Source organism: Sabethes cyaneus, chromosome 1 (genome assembly GCF_943734655.1).
Source record: "Sabethes cyaneus chromosome 1, idSabCyanKW18_F2, whole genome shotgun sequence".
In the NCBI taxonomy this organism is placed as follows: Eukaryota; Metazoa; Arthropoda; class Insecta; order Diptera; family Culicidae; genus Sabethes; species Sabethes cyaneus.
In genome coordinates this window covers 78,040,837-78,062,374 of record NC_071353.1, presented here as the reverse complement: position 1 = coordinate 78,062,374, position 21,538 = coordinate 78,040,837, and the positions used below count along the sequence as shown (strand labels likewise).

At 37.4% G+C, this 21,538-nt stretch overlaps 1 pseudogene; it reads right to left on the bottom strand.

Annotated features, from left to right (window-relative positions):
* Positions 1-59: 59 nt before the first annotated feature.
* On the bottom strand, positions 60-18,881 carry LOC128745866 (cytosolic Fe-S cluster assembly factor NUBP2 homolog; annotated as a pseudogene).
* Positions 18,882-21,538: the final 2,657 nt, after the last annotated feature.

Sequence of the window (21,538 nt, the reverse complement as noted above, 5' to 3'; positions counted from 1 at the left end):
ACCAGTTTGGATCGTGGAAGTTTCGAACGTAAAAAATTATTTCAAATTAAGCTTAAGTTTTATTGCTTTTCCACTGTTAAAACCATAACAATATCTCTCAGCACTTGTGACGTGGTACAATCTGGTAGTTCATTCACACATGCCTTTCCCGTACCCCCCAATCAACCAACACGTGGATCGATCGGTAACGTCCCCAAGTGGGGCACTTTTGCAAGTTCTGCCAACGCTAATCCACCTCCCGAAGAGAATATATTCGTACATTCGGCACAATTGGGACACACAAAGCCGCTCATATTCTCTACAATCCCAATGATCGGTATCCCAGTTTTCTTACAGAAAGTTACCTCCTTTCAGACGTCTTCCAAGGCCATTTCCTGAGGCGTTGTCACAATCTGCGTTTACTCCCTTCAAGTTTTCCATGACGGTGATGTGTTCGTCCGAAGTGCCCGGAGGAGTATCGATAATGAATGAGATAATCCAACTCATCCCAAGCGACGTCCTCTAAAAACTATTTCATCATTGCAGTCTTCTTGGGTCCTCGCCAAATAACAGCTTCGGTTCGGCTCTTCAACAGAAAACCAATCGACATAACGGCCAGTTTCTTTTCGGCACTGGTATAAACCGGTACCCATCCTTCTTCGCATTGGTGAACATCGTGATCCTCTAGTCCTAGCAAGAATGGAACGCTGGGACCGCACAGATCAATGTCTAATAAGCCAACCTAAACGAAAGTGTTGATTAAAAAACATGATTATATTTTGCCAATTCAAATGACTCACCTTATAACCGGATTCCGATAAGGTTAACGCGATCTGCAAAATTGAAAAATGTTTACATTTTTACATTCGAACAACAAACAATCATGAATGTATCCATAGTAACTCCGTCAGGGCGAACTCGACGCTCCTCCAATGAATGTCAAAAGATTGTGCCCACTTGTGCTCAATATCCGCCATTATCGCTCGTGGAAAGCTGGATAGTCCATATATACTAGCGCCAGAGGAGCCAAAGGTTGTCAGTGTGCAAATCAAATGAATCATTTAGTTGGGAAACTATAGTGGTGGTGTCGCTAGCATATTAGGTGATTTTAGTTTAAAATTTTATCCAAGAATTGGGTATTTTAATTTTCCCAAAAAGTTGATTTTTTTACCTCATTTGATAGCCCGTCGTTTTCTGAATCTAACAGTTCTTTTTTTATTTCAATTAAGTGAATATTTGATGAAAAAATTAATAAAAATCAAAAATAGAATGATTTGCTGTTTGACAGATATCAACCAAGCCGATTGATTGAAATGATGTCAGAAGTTCTCTTCCTCTCTTCTATCTTTCTGATAGAGCTTTTCATTTTGACCGAGCTTTTGACAGCTCCCATATGAAACCTGTATCGGCTGATGACCATAGTTTATCTATCCACTGTGTTGTCTAAGGCGAGCTGAGAAGAAAAATGGTTTACTTATCAGCTATCGTCTTATCCCTAAAAAAATTTTTAAATGAAAAAAATGCTTTTTTTATTACTTTCACTCGTCAAATTTGAAAAAGTCTTCATGTGACTTTACAGTGACATCATATATTATCATAATATGCGAGAATTTAAATACCACTAAAATACCCAATTCCCGAAAAATTTGTTCCTGAATGGATGTCTGTTCTCTGTGCTTTAAAGATATCAAGATATCGATTATCACTTTAGCTACGACGTCAAACAACCGCACTAAACAATGGAGTTTGTTTTTAAAATTAAGCGTTGCTCTGTTTCGACATTGCTGAACTATCAATTTAGAAAATATTAGAAAAATCTGGCTTTAGTTTTCAGAAGGTCGCATAATCAACCCTTTTACATGCATTATGCGACCTTTTGAAAACTAAAGCCAGAAATATTTGACATTGCATTAATACCCTGTTTTCAGCATTTTCTCACCTGTATATAAATAGCGCATTGACTTTAATGTTATGCGGTTACGGCGGTTACATTACACACAGAAAAATTTCATGGTAAATTCTACCATTTTAGGGGCAAGCTTGACCAGAAAAGTAGGGTGGTTTTCAACCGACTGGGAAAACTGGTCTAGACAACATTTTCATGGTTATTTCGACTATAAGCTTGGACAATGCACGCATGGTACGGATGACCACGCATAGTAGGCATAACTTTAATCTGTATACCATAAAATTGTCATCATTACAATGCTTTAGTTATCTTAACCTCTTTTTGTATGGTTTTACTGACAAGAAAATAGTCATCTTGGACTAAAAGCAAACGGAACTGCCTGGTAGCAGTGACAATTTTATGGTAAAAATGACCATGCATGGTTGGGACAACTATAATTTAAAACTATACAATTGTCATCATAATAATGGTTTTGTATGGTATTGCTGACAAGAAAATAGTCATCTTAAACACGCATTGAACGGGACAAGCTGGTTGTCGTGACAATTTCGTGGTAAAAATGACGTTATTAACTATTGTTGAAATAACCATGAGTGTAGTCATCTCAACTATAAATTTTATAGTTTTTATGATTATTCACGTTATACTTACTCCGAATGAATCAAACGAATCTTTTGCAATAAATGAATGTGGTGCATTTGCAAGTATGCTTGCAAGTCACTACATTCATTTATTGCAAAAGATTCATTTGATTCATTCGGAGTAAGTATAATGTGAATGGTCATAAAAATATTTTAGACGGATTTCTCATTATCTCACAATCCGAATAACAAACCATCGTTTATGTCAATATGTATTACCTATAATTTTAACAGATATTTTACATTTTGGAATTGTTTTCTATAAGCATTCTTGTTTTATATGCATTCCGAGTCACAACCATAATTTGCGATGTTCCGCCCGCGGCAGAGCCGGTTAAATCCGGCGTATTCAGCTGGAATATACTGAAGTGAAACCACTGACTATTAGTTTCAACTGCCTAAACATTGATCGAATGCGGCAGACTTCACGTTATCCTATTCGGAGTAAGAAGCGATTATAGACATGTGCTAAACTAACTTACAGCAATACTTACCTCTTAAAGCTGTCGTGCCCTTGCAGTTGCTGTTCTAAAAACTTTTATCATGATGGCACATCCAATGACGATCATTGGTTATTGTGACCGAATAAATTAAAAACATCTCCCGGGGGCACAACGCAGTAGAATCCTGTCGCTGTAAGTGATAGACTTTGCAGCCAGCTGTTAGAGTATAGGATAATTGCAGGGCCAGCCGCTTCGATCAATTTCCATTTATATCGGATACACATTTCCTGTTAAAATAAAAAATATTAATGCATTTCCAAGACTGTTCTCTAACTTTTTACCTGAATCGCAAATGGGTCGTTCCGCAATCAATTTGGCACGGGGATACGACTGAAGGACTACAGTCAACCAAAAAAGTATTTGGACCGCAGCGCATAAATTTTTCTTTTAGTAATTTTGCGCAGTATTTTTGCAAAGAATGTTAATACATATTTTTTAAAACAATGTTTAACTAAAGCATATTTAGATGCACAACAAAAATTCGGGGAAAAGCTTTGCGTTTTGAAGATAGAGTACATATAGTTTGAATTGGCTAAAAATGCAGACAAAAAAGTATTCGGACAGTTAACTATTAGTTGAAACAAATGTCCTTTCTCGCTCAACTACTACCTTGTTGGACCATTCCCAGTAAACTATTTGGTTTGTATATCTCGATTGCAACTGTGGTATACGAAATCATATCTGAACGAAAAAATTATATTTCACGCCATATAAGAACATATATGTACCAAAGTGGAGGCGATATACGTACGAAAATTTTGACAACTATTTGTAATTCTATTTTGCGCAGTTTTTATAACACGCAACTAAATACTCCTGAATATATGATTAAGATATAATCAAATATTGCAATTATCTATCCTGCTTTATAATTCACAGTCATGAATTGCATATGAAGACACGCACGACTGCAAAACAACTTATTGTTCACTTCGATTTGACATACTCTAATCATTATACAATTCCAATGTGAAATTGACATGAAAACGATTTAATGTGAACTTTCTATTACGATTTTGTGTTATCTGGGTTGATGACCTGTTTTAATCTGTTTGGGATAAAATTAACTATTTTTCAAATATCCCTCTGTGAATTGCTGACCATTTTTGTACAAGAGCTCGGTCTAAGTCATTTTAATATGAAATCGAATGATTTCTCATTATAGAAATGAAATTATTTAAAAAGATGTTCAAAAGGGTTCAAATCTAGACAGAATACTGATGTTTTGATAGCGCTAGGACAATTGTATGGTGCCTATCGCTTACAATTATCGACAGTATGTTTAGATTCAACATCCCGGTATAATATGTAACCTTTGACGGCTGTCCAGGATAGTGTGCATCTTTCATCTACATATGTAAAGATACAGACCAGCCCTGGGACCTGATTGCAGTCAAGCAATCCTCAAGATTATGAACGTTCCCAGGGTTGATTCTCAACAGGAGTTAAGTTTCTCGGTTTCACAAAAAAAAACAAAACAACAAAGCAATTCGTAACGTTTGATTTGATTGCCTGCAATTAGCGCTTTCATTTGCATTTTTCCAAACCATCACAATGTTGGGGATGTTCGTTTCAGTTTACAATCGTGTCCCTTGTGACAATCTTTCGCACATACAGTCCAACAGCAAAAATATTGTATTAGACCGCAAGTGCGAAATTCGAAAATGTCTTAATTAGTATGATAGAACCTGGCCAGGTGAAAGAGCGTCATTACAGCATAAGGTCCCCAAAGGGACTGATTAAGCAGGCCTACCTAACGGGAATATAATTAAGTCGGAAATGTTGACATCTTCATTAGCTTAATCTGAGAATAGCATTAAAACTATGTTTCCAGCGCGGCAGGTAACGGCCATCATAAATGAAGTTTGTCCTTGAGCATCCTTTGTATTCAGTAGTTGTCTTAGATGTGGTTGAACTAAAATCTCGCACAAAAGTTGCACAATCTGCAACGCCGTTTGTTTGGATTTGAAAAGTAAGTTTCGTTTAAGCTTTTTTGTGGCTGCAGAGGATTCAAACTGCTCATTGTGTCCTTGTCATATTGTCATTGGCGGATCCTATGGGCGGCCAATAAACTGGCAGTAATCCTCCCAGTGTCGCTTTGCTTCTCGGTGGAAGGGGAGCACTGTTTAAACTCAAAGCTCACGATAGTAGAATCAATATATATAGAATGCCAGTGTCGCTGTTTTTCTATAGGACTCATTGTGGTAAACATGATGCTAACAATCTGTATCAAGTCTGTGAATCGGGAACTTCATTGTCATAGTTGCTCATTGTTATTTATCTGTTCTTTATCTGTGCGCTGGTTGGTGCTGTCATCAGTCCGTTCTCCGTTGTGTTTTTATGCCAGTGAAATGGTTTTAAACGTTCTTTTTCTTTTCGTCCGGATGAATAGAATCCCACAACTGTTCCCTTTTGCACCGATTTTTTCAGAAATTTGAAGCAAGCGAAGTTTCCAATCACATTACTTGGCAGCCATATTTGAAATTTTAAACTGGTTGTCAAAGTTTGACAATGAGATTCCCCTTTTGATGAATCTCAGGCACACACACATTTGCATATATAATGTAAATACATTATCTGAACATGTGTGATGTTTACCACGCGCACTGCAGCGACACTGGCATTCTATATATATTGATTATACTCTCACGATCCACACTACGATGCATAATTTCTTGAATGCTAACCGGTCGATTGCCAATAATAGTATTTGTGATCACGCAAATGTTGACAGGTCGGCTGAATTCAAGTCTGAACCGACCGATCCCCCATTAGCATTAGAACTAGATGCAGATGCACCTTTTGCTAGATTTTGACGAATCCTTATTCGAAGTGGGCCAACACATGCTGCCGCAATACATTAATCGGAGGAATGACCAACCGGTCCAATCAGCTCGGATCACGGATTGCGTCCACACAGTTCTTACTCAAAGGATAAATCGTATTATTTCCGTTCCGCAACAAAAGGACACTTTCCGAACAATCATTGAATAATTTAGAGCGAGTGCACCCACGAAAAAAGCTATATGCGGAGAAAAAACGCTATCCTGCTTCTGCCGGCCGGAGTTCAAGTTAAACAGACAATAATGTAATTTATTTCCGGCATTTCCGGTCTTAATAACTGACCGACCTACTTTAATAACTTTCCGACCGACCGATTAATATTGTAAACACGGAAAACTGGCGAAATCGTGCAAATGTCTTACTTCTTTATCGATTAATCGTTAACTAATCACTTTTACTAATCGATTAATAAAACCACTTTGTGTTTTCTTTGTTATTCGATTAGATAAATTAATTGATTAATCAACGTATGGTCTACAGTTTAAAAAAACTATCTTCCATTGTAGTTGTAATAATTGATTAGTTAAAGATACATGAAATAATATAACAATACATAATATCAAAGTTTTATTATCTGCGTTAGTCGTTCGATCAGTAAATGGATTTGGGCTTACCTAGTCCAAGTTCAAGTTGACGTGCGCACGTCCAAATTTTTCTGATCACGGCTTCCGGATCGGGTTCGGTCGCTTCTTCCATGGGCAGATGAATACAATCGTCTTCGCCATCTCTGTGCTCTAAGTGCGAGTCTAAGTGCTTCCGCCTCCGTCTTTTCGTAGACTACCATTTGTAATTACATCTGATAAAAGACAAAAGTCAGTATCCAAATCCTCCCTAAAACATGAAAAGGTTGTTTTAAGACACTGATGTTCCAAGATGATTTACTGATTTTTTATATTTAATAGTAACATAAAGAAACACAACGTTTTTTCTTGTTAAATGTTTGAAAACTCACCTAATTTTTAAAGAATAATTAGCCGAACTTAAACCTGTAAACATAACACGTGTATTCTGTATTTTCCAAAATGGCGACTTTGATTGACAAAAAAAAGGTAAAACAACTATAAAATTGTCAACGCGACATATTTTCATAGTGAGTTCAAAACCACTAAACTTATCCGATTACGATAACTCCTAAAAATGTTAAAACTACCATGATATTCTTGCAGTTAGAAAATTCACCAATTTCATGGTCCTGTTGAAAATTCAATATTGTTATATCAAGCTGTAAAAATATTGTCATTAGAAGTATGAGAAAAAAGTCTATTTAACCAGTGAAATAGTGAGCGATTTGCTTGTTGTTATAGTAGTTTTAACCACGAAACTTCTCAAGTTGACAAAAATCATGGTAGGCACTACAATATTGCAATATAGTTAAGATAACCATGGGTACATATTTCGCGTTACCATGGTTTTTTTCTCAGTGTATGACAACTTGATCCAACTAGAGTGACTATATACAGAATGGCGACATGTCATCCCAAAAGTATGCAATGCTCTAGCAAAGCTTATTTTCTTTCTCTTTCCATACGCGTTGGATTGGTCGTCTGCTCACCCCATCGGCAGGCAACCATGTTTTCGCCGCCAACATCTCGTGTGTGCGAAAATGAGATAGCATGTCAGCATTGCGTTTCACTCAACTGCCAGCAGTCTGATTTGGGCCCGCTGTCAAATTTTGAGCCCAGGACATCCCGGTAAACCACTCGTGAAATTCCTTTGTAGTTCTTTATACAAAAATAAAGCTTTGTGACGATAAATCTTTACGTTTAATTTTCAATAATATCGATACGAATATTTGAACTTCTTCATAGATCGATACTCGCATTTAAAACATTTTCTTTGTCAGTAATTTGATAAAAATCTTTAAAGATATTACACTAAATTTTGTTCAGTATGAAAGTATCGCAAAAACTTCAATTTTCTTCGCAGGTATTTATCTAAAACTACTTCTGTTTTGATATCATTGTATCTTTTAACATTGATAAAGGATAATGAAGAATGGCATCGATGCGTATACATGTGCATAAATGATGTATGTTCAACTCGAAATTAACAATATGTTGGCCAAATCATTTGAACTGAGCACTGAACCCAAACATCTTCTTCTGCGTTTCGCCAAATTAGTTCGCGACTCTCGTAAATAGACGAATTCGCCAATATGTTAATATACATGCATGGGGTCCTTTAGAATATGATTGCCATTTTAATCTAAGCTCCTCAAGAGTAGTCGTAGATCTGAGGATTAGTGGTACAGTTTAGAAATTGCATGGGTTCGAAACTTGCCCGAGCCAAAAATAAAAACAAAAAAAATTTACGTAAAGATTAATAACGAATTGGCGACAGAAATTGATATTTATTTTCGAAGATGACGGTTGATATCGATATTTTGGTGAAGATCTTTATAAAATAAACTTTAATTTTCTATTAAGTTTGTAGAAATTTCTTTTAGAAATGGTAACGATCGCCATCGATTTTCTCTATTGGTGTCTTTAAAGACTGATATATCGAAAAATGAAGAAACATGAAGAAATCGTTGCCCGGGATGCTGTCGCTGACGTTCACTGCAGCTCGATATAGAGATGTCGATGGGCTGCGTCTGCTCGATTGGAATGATACTGACAGATAATTTTTATTCCAATTTTGACATTGTCGCCACTCTATATATAGTCACTCTAGATCCAACATGTCAAGATAATCGCATTTTGAGGATTTTTCTTGCAAGCTGCAATACGAACAACGAACCAAAACACAACACTGTTTACGTTAAAGCCTTTAATGCAGCATAATATGCTTATGTTTAATTCGACGTTAGCATAACATTCGCCCGGTCAACCACTCGTGAAATTCCTTTGTAGTTCTTTATATTGTGCGCGCATTCCCTTACTGGACACGACGGTTGAAACAGTCGTGTTTCTGAACGGTCGTAAAAAGGGTCGTTTTTAGCTTTTGACAGATAAAATGTCAAATTGTGTCATCATCGCTGTTTCATTATTGGAACCAATCGAGCAAAGTAAATAAACCTAGGAATTACCGTTCTATCAGAAGAAACGGAATGAAATTCAGCATGAAATGAATTTGTATTTTCAACGCTGGTTTGCCGAAATTTCATAGTGAATAAAGCGTAGTTTATCCTTCATTATCCAAACAAGCAATAACAAAGCAATAACGTTCGTATTCGAAAACAATTCGTTTAATGCTTTTGTATGATTAACACGAAGTCACGATCAAGGTTGCGACAGAAACGCAATGAGCCTGTGTTGCCAGTTATGGCGATAAAACATTACGAACTGTGTTGCCAATTTAGTCATTTTTTACCTTTTGAACGTTTGAAACCTTTGAAACCACCCCATCGGCAGGCAACCATGTTTTCGCTGCCAACATCTCGTGTGTGTGAAAATAAAATAGCATGTCAGCACTGCGTTTCACTCAACTGCCAGCAGTCTGATTTGGGCCCGCTGTCAAATTTTGAGCCCAGGACATGCTGTCGCTGACGTTCACTGCAGCTCGATATAGAGATGTCAATGGGGTGTTTGAAACAGTACCTGAACTCCCCTCGGAATCCATCGATCAAGTAAATCCACAATACAAAAATAAAGCCACAGAGAACAGACATCCAAGCAAAAGGTCCCCACTTGGATAAAACACAGATATAAGGTTGCCCAAATGTTTATTTTTTGTTCAAAATTTTACAAAATTAAAAAAAAAGTTTTTTAACGGCAATAGCCTAAAAATATAAAATTGAATATCAAAATATGTGTTCCTAACCCTAACCTCATCGATTCAAGCTAAAAATGACATAGGCCTTTAGGACCCAATTATTTCAGTTGCTGTGATCTACTGGCTCTACTAATGTTTCTGAATTTTAAAGTAGTCCATAAACTATTTGTTATTTAAAAGATTAGATCGAGAAAATTAAATACTCCGGAGAAAACGGTAGGGTCCCAAATTTATGCATGCACAAATATCTGTATTTATGGCAGCTCTGCCTTAGAGTCGCCATCTGAAACAAATAATCTAGCAACAATGCAGCTGCGTATGTCAGTGTTGCCGCACGCACAGATTATTCTGTGATCAACAGGAATTTGGAATAAATATTGTGCTTCCCGAGAAAATATTTCGTTTTTCAGCTTTATATAGTTGTGCGCAAAGGTAAATCATGTATTATTGACAGTGTAAGCACGTGTAAGTTTTCTATGTTTACCCAGTAAACCATTTGGTTTGTATATCTCGATTGCAACTGAGGTATACGAAATCATATCTGAACGAAAAAGTTATATTTCACGCCATATAAAAGCATATATGTACCAAAGTGGAGGCGATATACGTGCGAAAATTTTGACAACTATTTGTAATTCTGTTTTGCGCAGTTTTTATAACACGCAACTAAATACTCCTGAATATATGATATAGATATAATCAAATATTGCAATTGTCTATCCTGCTTTATAATTCACAGTCATGAATTGTATATGAAGACACGCACGACTGTAAAACAACTTATTGTTCACTTCGATTTGACATACTCTAATCATTATACAACTCCGATATGAAATTGACATGAAAACGATTTAATGTGACCTTTCTATTACGATTTTGTGTTATCTGGGTATGCTCTTATTCTTTGCTTAGATAACATTTGTTTTATTCTATTACGTACAGACTTACAAACAACACAGTTACAATGTCTTAACGGTAACCGAAAATGTCAAAACTTGTGGGAAAACAATAGCAAAAATACTTCCTTCTCTTTTTTCTTACAAAAACCAAATAAATGTCAGCAACTTCGTAGTCGCGAATATGTATACAAGAGATCGTGTAGGGTGTAGCTTCGTAGTCGCGAATGTGTACCTTATGGGGTTTCCTGTATGAGCGAGCGGGTGTCGATTTCTTTTAATATACACTAGGGCCCCCAGCTATATTGGATTTTGTGTTAGTGTGAGCAGGCTTCAAATTGCTTTTGCGCTCATGTCTTCGAATGAACATTTTAGGTGATCGCAGTGCCACCATACTGCTTATTGCCACTTGCGAAAAACCGTTGCAAGTTTTTACACACGGTCCAAGCCTAGCTTGGATGTCTGTTATCTGTGGTAATTCCTTTTCATGATAATTTTACCACAGTTAATGGTCGTAACGTAAATAGTTATGGTACTGTTGTCTGTTATTGCCAATTCTTTTGAGAACCAGCGATTTAAATTAAAGATTTCGACACAGACAAACAGACATAACTCTTGGAAGAAAAATCAACAAAAATTATCGTACCTCACATTTAGCCTGAACACTAGCACCATCTATGATCGACATTCCCAAATACCAAATAGCAATATGGGTGTCCCTCGAAGTAGCAAGTATTTTTTATGGGGAATTCCCCTTCTTTCGTCAAAAAGCGCCACTTTGACCAAAACGGACACATTCCCAACTAAGCCCAAATTTGAAATGACGGTTTTATCGGTACGATGAATGGAAACGAGTGTTATGGCTGTTTGTCTGTGATTTCGAGTTTCTCGATGCTACATACAGTGGACCCCCGTTCGTTTGAACGATTCCTCATGCAAATTAACGGGGTTAGTTTTTAATTTGAACAACTGGTAACCCTAAATATGCTGGAACTTGTGTGAACTGGCTGCCCTACTCTTTGTTATTGTTTTGGTGATTTGATTCAGTTGGCAGTTGCAAGCAGCGAATATTCATTCTCTGATCGGATTTCTACCATAATCGTTGGAAAAACGCAATGTGAAACAGATTAAACACACTAGGTCAGTACAAACAAATGTGTTTATGTGCATTGTCTGCATAAGCAAATGATGTCATATTGAGTATGACGTTTGAACCATTTTTAATTTGCACGTCGTGCAAACCAACGGGGTTCAAATTTAAAAATGTTCAGATTAAAAACGGGCAAACGGGGGTCCACGGTATAATAATAACATCCTCAAAGAACCTTCCTCTGAAGCGTTTATCTTTGATAATTCATAAAAATTAAATTAATTTAATTAAATGGCGTGTTGAGGACGGCCGCTAAGAAATACATGTGTTGTCATAAGCGCCAGTTATACGTCAGTATTGTTACTTCTAAACATATCACCACGATTGAAAACAAACAAAAAATCTGCAATCAACGATGTTGGTTTTCTGTTTAGTGTTTAGTATGTCGTGATGATTACGGCTAGCAATAGATCATTTTGCGATGACGTCATTTTGCCGTCAAATGATACCACTTGGTGGTTTGTTTACATGTTTTTTGTCACATCAAGCAGTTTCGATTTAAAATTTCGTGAAGGATTACTGCATCAGTTGCTTTAAAATGCATGTAAGGTGATTTCTCTTAAATAAAAACTATAACTTTTTATCATTATCTGCCGGACAAAGATAGAAAAACTCAATTCAAACTTTAACACCATGTAAACAAACCACCAAGTGCTGTCAAAAAAGTGTGGTTAGGAGCTCCCGTGTAATGATCTATATGTGCACGCTTAAAAAATTTGACCCACTTTCACGAAAAGTGGAACAGCTCAAAACATGCGTATATTTTACACACTATTTTGAGTAACTCTTACTCCTTTTATGAGTTCCACCGTAGAAGCTCATTAATGAGCAATACTCAAAAATGAGTGCCATTTCACCCAAAACTGAGTAGTACTTACACAAATTACGAGTAAATTTAACTCAGTTATGAGGTCGACCTAAACTACTCAGAATTGAGAAATTGCCATTACTCATATTTTTGGGCTGTTCCACTTTTTGTCAAAGTGTGTCGGTTTTTACTCATTTTTGAGTTGAAAGTCACTCATTTCTGAGTTAATCTTATTCATTCGCGGGTTAAATTTTTTCAGCGTGTGAGTAGTGAGTTGCTGTCAATCGAACTTCACAGAGTTGCCAAATTCTTATCGAGCTCGAGCCAACGAAATGATTGAGTTGTCAAAATAAATCGAGCAGTTCGGGCGGTGACGAGATAGTAACAGTTGTGACGACTTCCAATGCAAACGAAATATAAGGTGAAATATTGCGGAGATATGACGTCACATTTTTTTATCATTACGCTATAGGTAGAGCTTTCCAGTGATGATTGTGTTGGTGCTTGAAAATGAGGCAAGCAATGCAGTAAATAAAAGAGATACATTCCTTTGTCACCAAAGCACGAAATAAATTTTATCTTTACGCTAGCTCAAATGCCAGCAAATTATCAAACTATTCGCTTGAGTTTTGAACAGGATGAAAATTTGACCGAGATACCGTGGACCCCCGTTCGTTTGACCGTTTTTAATCTGAATACTTTTTAATTTGAACCCCGTTGGTTTGCACGACGTGCAAATTAAAAATGGTTCAAACGTCATACTCAATATGACATCATTTGCTTATGCAGACAATGCACATAAACACGATTTGTTTGTGCTGATCTAGTGTGTTTAATCTGTTTCACATTGCGTTTTTCCAACGATTATGGTATAAATAGTGATGTCCGATTACTTCTCGATTAATCGAACTAATCGATTATCCGCTAAAATAATCGATTAATTTTTAATCGATTGCTTTATGCTCCGATTAGTAGAATTAATATACAGTATCCCCCCGCTAATCCGACATCCAATAATCCGACGACTCAATAGTCCGGATCTCGCTAATCCGGAAAATTCCGAATTAAAAAGTATTGAACTTGACTTCTTTTAATCGAACACTACCTTCGTTTGGCGTCAGAATGGCACTCTTTCTAACTAAATGGAAATGGTACTGCTTCTAACTACGTTCACGTTTGCTATGGCCATAATATTTTCATTGCTATTCTCAATAGACTGATGTGCTTGCACTTATTTCGACACTAACTAAGAATTTCAAAGTATTTTGTTGACGAAATTGAGCATTACTGAGTATAAAACATTGTTATTGCGTTCTTACGACAAATATTTTAAAAAATTTCCGGAGTTGTTTACGGATGGATGTAAACAAAACCACATTTCAAACTCACGCTGACGTCAGTTTGACTGTCGGATTATCGAGTCAAAATTCGCTAATCCGGCTATAAATTTGTCGGATTAGCGGGGCGGTACTGTACATTACTTGGCAGCCATATTCGAAATTTTAAACTGGTTGTCAAAGTTTGACAATGAGATTCCCCTTTTGCTGAATCTCAGGCACACACACGTATGCAAGTATAATGTAAATACATTATCTGAATATGTTTGCCACGCGCACTGCAGCGACACTGGCATTCTATATATATTGATTATACTCTCCGATTACTAGATAATCGATTAGCTGGCCGATTGATTATGCCGGATAATTTAAAATTTTATTGTTTGACAATTTCTTATAAATTTAATTTATAACAGTGGCAGGCGTTTAGCTACTAAATTAACCACACGCGATCAGTCAGTTAGTTGGTTTCGAGGTATGATGCTGATCTAACAAACCAGTCGTCGTATGTTCAAATCTCGGCTAAGCGATGCTGCTAGATAGAGTCAGTAGGATTGTTGCACTAGCCCCGTAACTGTGCTGTACTCTAATAACCGGCTGTGAAATCTGGCGATACAGAGGGGTCAAGTCGTTTAAGCCCAAGGCTTTGTTTTTGATCAGCCAGTTTGCCCGTAGTAGGCCGGCTTAAATACCACGCTGAAGTCTGAAAACCAAACTAAACTTCATCTAGATACTAACCGTGCCACCGTCAAAAGATAATTTGATATTTGTCAGTCTGTCAGACACGGAACTTTATAAGGAATTTTTAGAAAATTGGGCAATTCCCTCCTCTTTTTCTATACAAAAAACCCGATTTAATCCACCTAGTGGTGAAAGGAACCTTTGTTATACGGTCTTATTTGCTATTTGAGATAGAAATCGACACGTCTTCGGAACATAATTCATCTATTGGTTATCGTTGCGTAGTGCGTTGGTTTACATAAATTTTTTGAAAATTGAATAGGTTTACAAAATTTGAACAAAATAGAAACACCTTTAAATTTTGATAGATCCTTTTTTCATGAAATTGCCTAGTAAGGATAAGTAAGTTATTATTAACCTGAGTAAGTGCAAATAAAAGTAAGTTGTAAGAGGAAATCTTATTCTTTAACATATACATTGTCTAGTAAAGTCTAGTTTATAGGTTTTTGAGCTATGCATAGTTTCCTGTAATGCCATTCTATTTGAATCACATCAATAGAGTTTTCTTGAATAATTTTCATCAATTTTTATTAATCTTCGGTTACTCACGCTGTTGTATTTTGTACAACACGTGTAGGTTTTTCAACGCCATATTGTTATAAAGTTACAAAACGTTGTTCAACTAACGTATATTCTTCAACAAACTTATTGTGCGCAAAATGTCATAATTATTCAATGCATTAATAATTTAAATTGTTGGGAAAATGTATGCAGCAAAACTATCAGCAAATGTAAAATGTTTAAAATGTATCCGTCTGCTGGTAGTCGAGTAATTCGGAGTCAAAATTAGAGTATTCTTTATAAGCAAAGTTCTACAGTTCCTAAACAAGCAAACCTACTATGTTCAGCAAAGTTGTGTATTTTTACTATTTGTACAATTTTGTAGTACATGAAAAAGTCTTACAACAATTACAAAAAGAGCGAAAAGAGAAAAACTGATTTTACAAATTCATATACAATAAATAAGATATTTCTATCTTCGCTGCAGAGATAGAAGGTTACTGTCTTTAGCAAAATATCTTGTAATAATATGTTCTATAACTTTGCAGAACACATCAATGTGTTATATTGACACTGAAGAAAAATATTTTATTTATTTCACTTTTAGGGGGATTAATCAAAATTTGAATTCCACCAAACGATAGAGCTTTCAATTTCAAGAAACTCTTCCAAAGGTTTGATAAACCTAAAACCAAGTTTTCCCAGTCAAAACTCTAGTGCACATGTTTTCTTTGGTTTGGGGCTATTGTGCGCGCGAGTAACTGCGTTACAAAAGTTGGCGCGAATGTTCGAGGGTTAATATCTTTTGACCGGTAAAACCAATTCTTATGAAATTTTGCATATATATTCGTAGTGTCAAAACCTCTCGTTTGATATTAAAATAATTGAAATTAGGTTAATTATCTTGGTTAAAATCTGAATTAATTTTTGTTTATTTTGGTTTGGTGTATACGGTTGCTCGTAACTTTCAAATTAAACGTCCAATCAAATAATCATTTAATAGTGATCTATTAGGATATATTATCTTGCAAATGAGACTAATAGCGCATAAATCGGTTTGGTCATCTCTAAGAAACAGGCGATAATTATTATCTTGTCAAAACAGGTTTTTTAAGCATAACTTTTAAACTGCTTGTTTGTTTTCAATTAAAAATTTGGTTTTAATAAGGGCTTTCATTTGATACTAAGATCGTTGAAATCGGTGATGTAGTTCCGGAGAAACCCGTGTCACGTATTTTTCACATTTTTGCTAATAACTTTTAAACGAAATGTCGTATCACGAAACAACTCAATAGTGATCTACTAGACAATAACACCTTTCAAACAAAAGTAATAGCGAACGATTCGGTTCAGCCATCTCTGAGAAACAGGCGATAGAAAAAATCATTACATACATACACACACACACACACAGACATTGCTCAAATCGTCGAACCCTATCGATTGGTATATGTGACTTGGCCCTCCGGGCCTTGGATCAATTTCGTGTTTTTCGACCAATTTTTAAACCTTTGTTATAGTATAACAAAGGTAAAACCAAAAAACGCGGAGTTGAATTTCATGAACTTTTGATGCTCGCCTGCTGAAAAAAGTGCTGAATTTATTCATACGATATTTGCTCCATGCGCTATTAAAATATGTAGTGTCGCGTTCATTTTACAAAGAGGTGTTAATACGCTTGTTAATTTACGACTAGAGCAAGCTTAAACCTACTCCAAAAACGAATTTACTGTGAAAACTTTTGGATAAACTTACTCAGCTTAACCGACTACGCCTCATGTCTACCAGATTTTATGCCCCATTTACACGTTCCTAGAGAAAATTGAAAATTACCAGTTTGGACCCCGATGGGACCGACAACGGAGTATTTAGATTGGGTCAAAATATGTTCAAATAACCATCCAACATCGTCTTAAAAATGCTGTGATTTCATTACAGGGACTGTAGGTTACAGAGGCGAAGAGACACTCAAAATCCGCTAAATTTTGAATCAAAACGGAGAGTTACCTTTATTTGTGATGGTACTCTCTGTTTTATAGAAAGCGATTGAACAACAATGGAGATAGAGCCGAAGGTGTAACTGCAAGTACCCTTATTTTTGGTGTCGAAGACGGAAAGGTTATAACCAATCGATTATTTCGGTTAATCGATTATGTAGCGCCGATTAATCGATGTCGATGTTTGGCCGCCCAAAAAGTAATCGATTATTAACTAATCGATAAACTGGCAAAATCGGACATCACTAGGTAGAAATCCGATCAGAGAATGAATATTCGCTGCTTGCAACTGCCAACTGAATCAAACCACCAAAACAATAACAAAGAGTAGGGCAGCCAGTTCACACAAGTTCCAGCATATTTAGGGTTACCAGTTGTTCAAATTAAAAACTAACCCCGTTAGTTTGCATGAGGAATCGTTCAAACGAACGGGGATCCACTGTATATATATTCTACAGTAATGGAATAAACGGAGCAACATGATTAGTTGATATTTTTTGGTTTATGTACATATTCAATCCTGCAGCCCCCAGTTGTTTCCAAAAATTAAGCAAAAATCATGCATATACACGCGTATTTCGTGTTCGCTGTGCTTTATACAACATGATTAGTTGATATTTTTTGGTTTATGTACATATTCAATCCTGCAGCCCCCAGTTGTTTCCAAAAATTAAGCAAAAATCATGCATATACACGCGTATTTCGTGTTCGCTAATATACGCTTTATATAGAATGATGTACACAAAATCGTGTAATGGAAACAACGTAATGACAAAAATGTAAAAGAAGTCGATGTGCTTAACATTCACGTAACGATAAAAATGTAAAAAAGTCGATGTAATAACAATAACGTAACGACAAAGATGTAAAAAAATCGATGTAATTAACAACGACGCGGATTTCTTTCAAATAATTTAACTTAGACAGATTTAACAAAAGGGTGAATGTCGCAAATGTAAACAAAACGAATGAGAGTTATTCTTTGCTGGACCAGCAAAGGCAAATCAAATTGTTTACGTGTGCGACATTCGCCTTTTTGTTAGTTCTATCTTCAGAATCACCCCATCGGCAGGCAACCATGTTTTCGCTGCCAACATCTCGTGTGTGCGAAAATGAGATAGCATGTCAGCACTGCGTTTCACTCCACTGCCAGCAGTCTGATTTGGGCCCGCTGTCAAATTTTGAGCCCCGGACATGCTGTCGCTGACGTTCACTGCAGCTCGGTATAGAGATGTCAATGGGGTGTTCAGAATGTTATACTCAAGCCCATGGCAGACAACCATGTTCTCGCCGCCAACATCTCGTGTGTGCGAAAATGAGATAGCAATTCAGCACTGCGTTTCACTCAACTGCCAGCAGTCTAATTTGGGCCCGCTGTCAAATTTTGAGCCCCGGACATGCTGTCGCTGACGTTTACTGCAGCTCGATATAGAGATGTCGATGGGGTGGTTATACTTGACATATTTGTTTAATATTAAATAATATTTAATAATTAATACATATTTCATTAAAATTTAATACCTAGTACCTATACTGTTTTAAGAATAAACAGAATTAAAAAATTGATCATACTCTTAGTGGCAAGTGAGTTGCCTCTGAAGGTTAACCGTTGATCGCCTACACGCAGCACATCTACAACGACATCGCCATCGGTCAGAAATGTCGCTACCATGCCCTGTGCGTGCATCAGTAAAATCAGTGCTAATTTGCTGAATCTAATAGCTTTCTCGCCAATCACAGGTTCCAAAATATCACTATCTTTCATATAGTTTTCCTTCAGGTAATACGGAAATTCCTGGTAAACTCCAATGGGATGAATATGGGAACAGTTTTTGCTGATACCATCGTGCTTTTCCGCCATGGACGGATACCAATCGTCGGAGAATGTCCGGGAGATTATTTAGTGAATTGTGATTTTCACGCGGCGCACCAGTGCATGGTTATCTCGTTTTTTCGTTTTTCGCCTTCTAGGTAAACGTTATAACCGTTATAACGTTTATATCGGGCACGTCCGGAAAGTCGAAGTACTCTGTGCTCACCCCTGAAGAGTAGCTCAGTAAGTAATTTCTCGGACGTTCGTCTATACAAAAGTTTTGTTGAGAATAATCTCGCAGAAATTTTTTTTCTTTGATGGCAGTGCTTCATACACACACATTTTAAGTGAGTAGTCCATTCGCCATTGGGTGCAATCGATTTTCACAAACTGTATATAAAAATATTCCACTCCTGTCGAGATACGCAGCTACAGTACCACTCACTGCGAGGACCTCCCCGCACCTGGAAGTAATGTCTCCGGCCGAGAACGGAGGCATGTACCAGAGCTACTCCAATCGCACCGATGCAGGAAAGATCGATGTTGGACATCACAGCATTATTGAAGAATAGGCTCTCGTGCGATCGCGTACCCCGTAAGCCACCCTGAGCGCACTTCGAATGCTCCAGCTTGGCGACGAATTTAGTTCACTTCAGTGGGTTTGATCGGAAGGAACTAAAAATATGAAAAAATCTGTTAGTTTACCATAGAGCGTATGTGAATGTGAATTCTTAGCTACCGTTTTGAGAAGTTGGTAAAACGAGTTGGAACCATCCCAAAATTGGTGTCCTTGGTGCTGACCCTCTTCGGCATGCCTTACTTTTCGTAGGACGTGTCTAAAAGAAGGTGGAAAAAGAAATAAATTAAGTTTTCGTCCTGACATGCAAATGGCGATTAGTCCGTAACTGGCACAAATTTAGTTTTTTCATCATTTGAATGAAGACCCTTTTCCTGTCATGATTTAAATCCAAATCCAAACGGGTTGAAATATGAAACTTTCGCTCGAGTAGGAGGACCAGGACAAACATATTTACCAACGACGTAGGTCGATTACTCACCGAATTCGGAATTATTTATTCTAAATTAGTGCTATGGATGGATGTGCCTGTTAAACTCCGAAAAAGGTGTCACGTATCAGCAGCCTCTGCCAAACCAATCACAAAAGCTTACGGGTTGAACTTAATAGTCTTCATTCACTTACTTCACTTGAGTGGCTTGTCATCCTAAGACAAATCCTGTTGAAAAAGGTTTCTCCAATTAACTCAATTGTGTGCTACCGCTCTCCAATTCCTTGGATACCGAGTTTTCGCACCGCCAGATCGCACTCCACCTGTTCTAACCATCTTGCTCGCTGCGATCCTGGTCGTCTTGTTCCTATCGGATTTGAGGCAGTCACCATCTTTGCGGGGTAGTTGTCCAGTATTATAGCAATATGCTCTGTCCATCGAATCGGTCCAGGTTTAGCCCCCTTTGGGATAGTGGTTTCGCCATTGAGCTGTGCGAGTTCATGGTTCATCCTCCGCCTCCATACTCCGTTCCCCTGTATACCGCCCCGCCGAAGATCGTTATTAGCACTCGTCGTTCGAAAACTCCGGGCACTCGCAGGTCCTCCTCGACCATTGTCCATGTTTCATGTCCGTAGAGAACAACCGGTCTAATAAGTGTCTTGTACAGGGTGCACTTTGTACGAGGACTTAGTTTGCTCGACCGCAATTGCTTGTGAAGTCCATAGTAAGCACGACTTCCGCTGCTAATACGCCTGCGAATTCCACGGTTGGTATCATTGTCCACCGTTATCAGTAAGCCAAGGTAGACAAATTCGTCGACTACCTCAAACTCATCGCCGTCGATCAATATACTACTGCCCAAGCGGCGTCGTTCGACCTCGGTTCTGCTGGCCAGCAAGTACTTAGATTTAGACGTATTTACCTTTAACCCAATCTTTTCTACTTCACGCTTTAGTCAGGTGTACTGTTCTGCCACCGCCACAGATGTTCTGCGGATGATATCCATGTCATCGGCAAAGCAGACGCATTGACTAGATTTGTTGAAGATCGTGCCCTGCGTGGTGATATCGGTTCATAACACCTTATAGCGCTATGTTGAACAGCAGGCACGAGAGACCATCACCTTGACGAAGCCCTTTGTGACACGTGCATGATAAAAATAAAAACAAACCCGAACCGAACGGTCTTCGCGACCAATGAATTCTCTGTTAATCTTGGCTTCTTGCTGGGCATATGTATATATAGGGGTCGTGCGCTAATTACGTAAGGCATGAATGGGGGGAGGGGGGGTTTCGCAAAATCCTACAAAATCTTATTTGGGGGGGGGGGGGGGGGAGAGGGGTTTAGTCATATCTTACGTAAGATTTTCATAGATGAAAATATGAAAAATTCTTTTTCAAATGCAACTCATGTTACTTGTTAATTTTTTTAAATTGATGATCATTCCGACCCCACATTCAATTTCCCAAAGTTTTGTACGAATTGATCAATCCCCCTTGTAGTGACATGCGAAGAAAAATGAGTTTTTTCGAAAATCTAAGAAAAATGAAGTAGCGTCACTGCAAGGGGGATTGATCAATCTGTATAAAACTTTGGGAAATTGAATGTGGGCTCGGAATGAGTAATTATACCAAATTTGGTTGAAATTGGAGGTGGTCGATTACAACGGATATGATCACTTGAGAGGAAATGTTTATT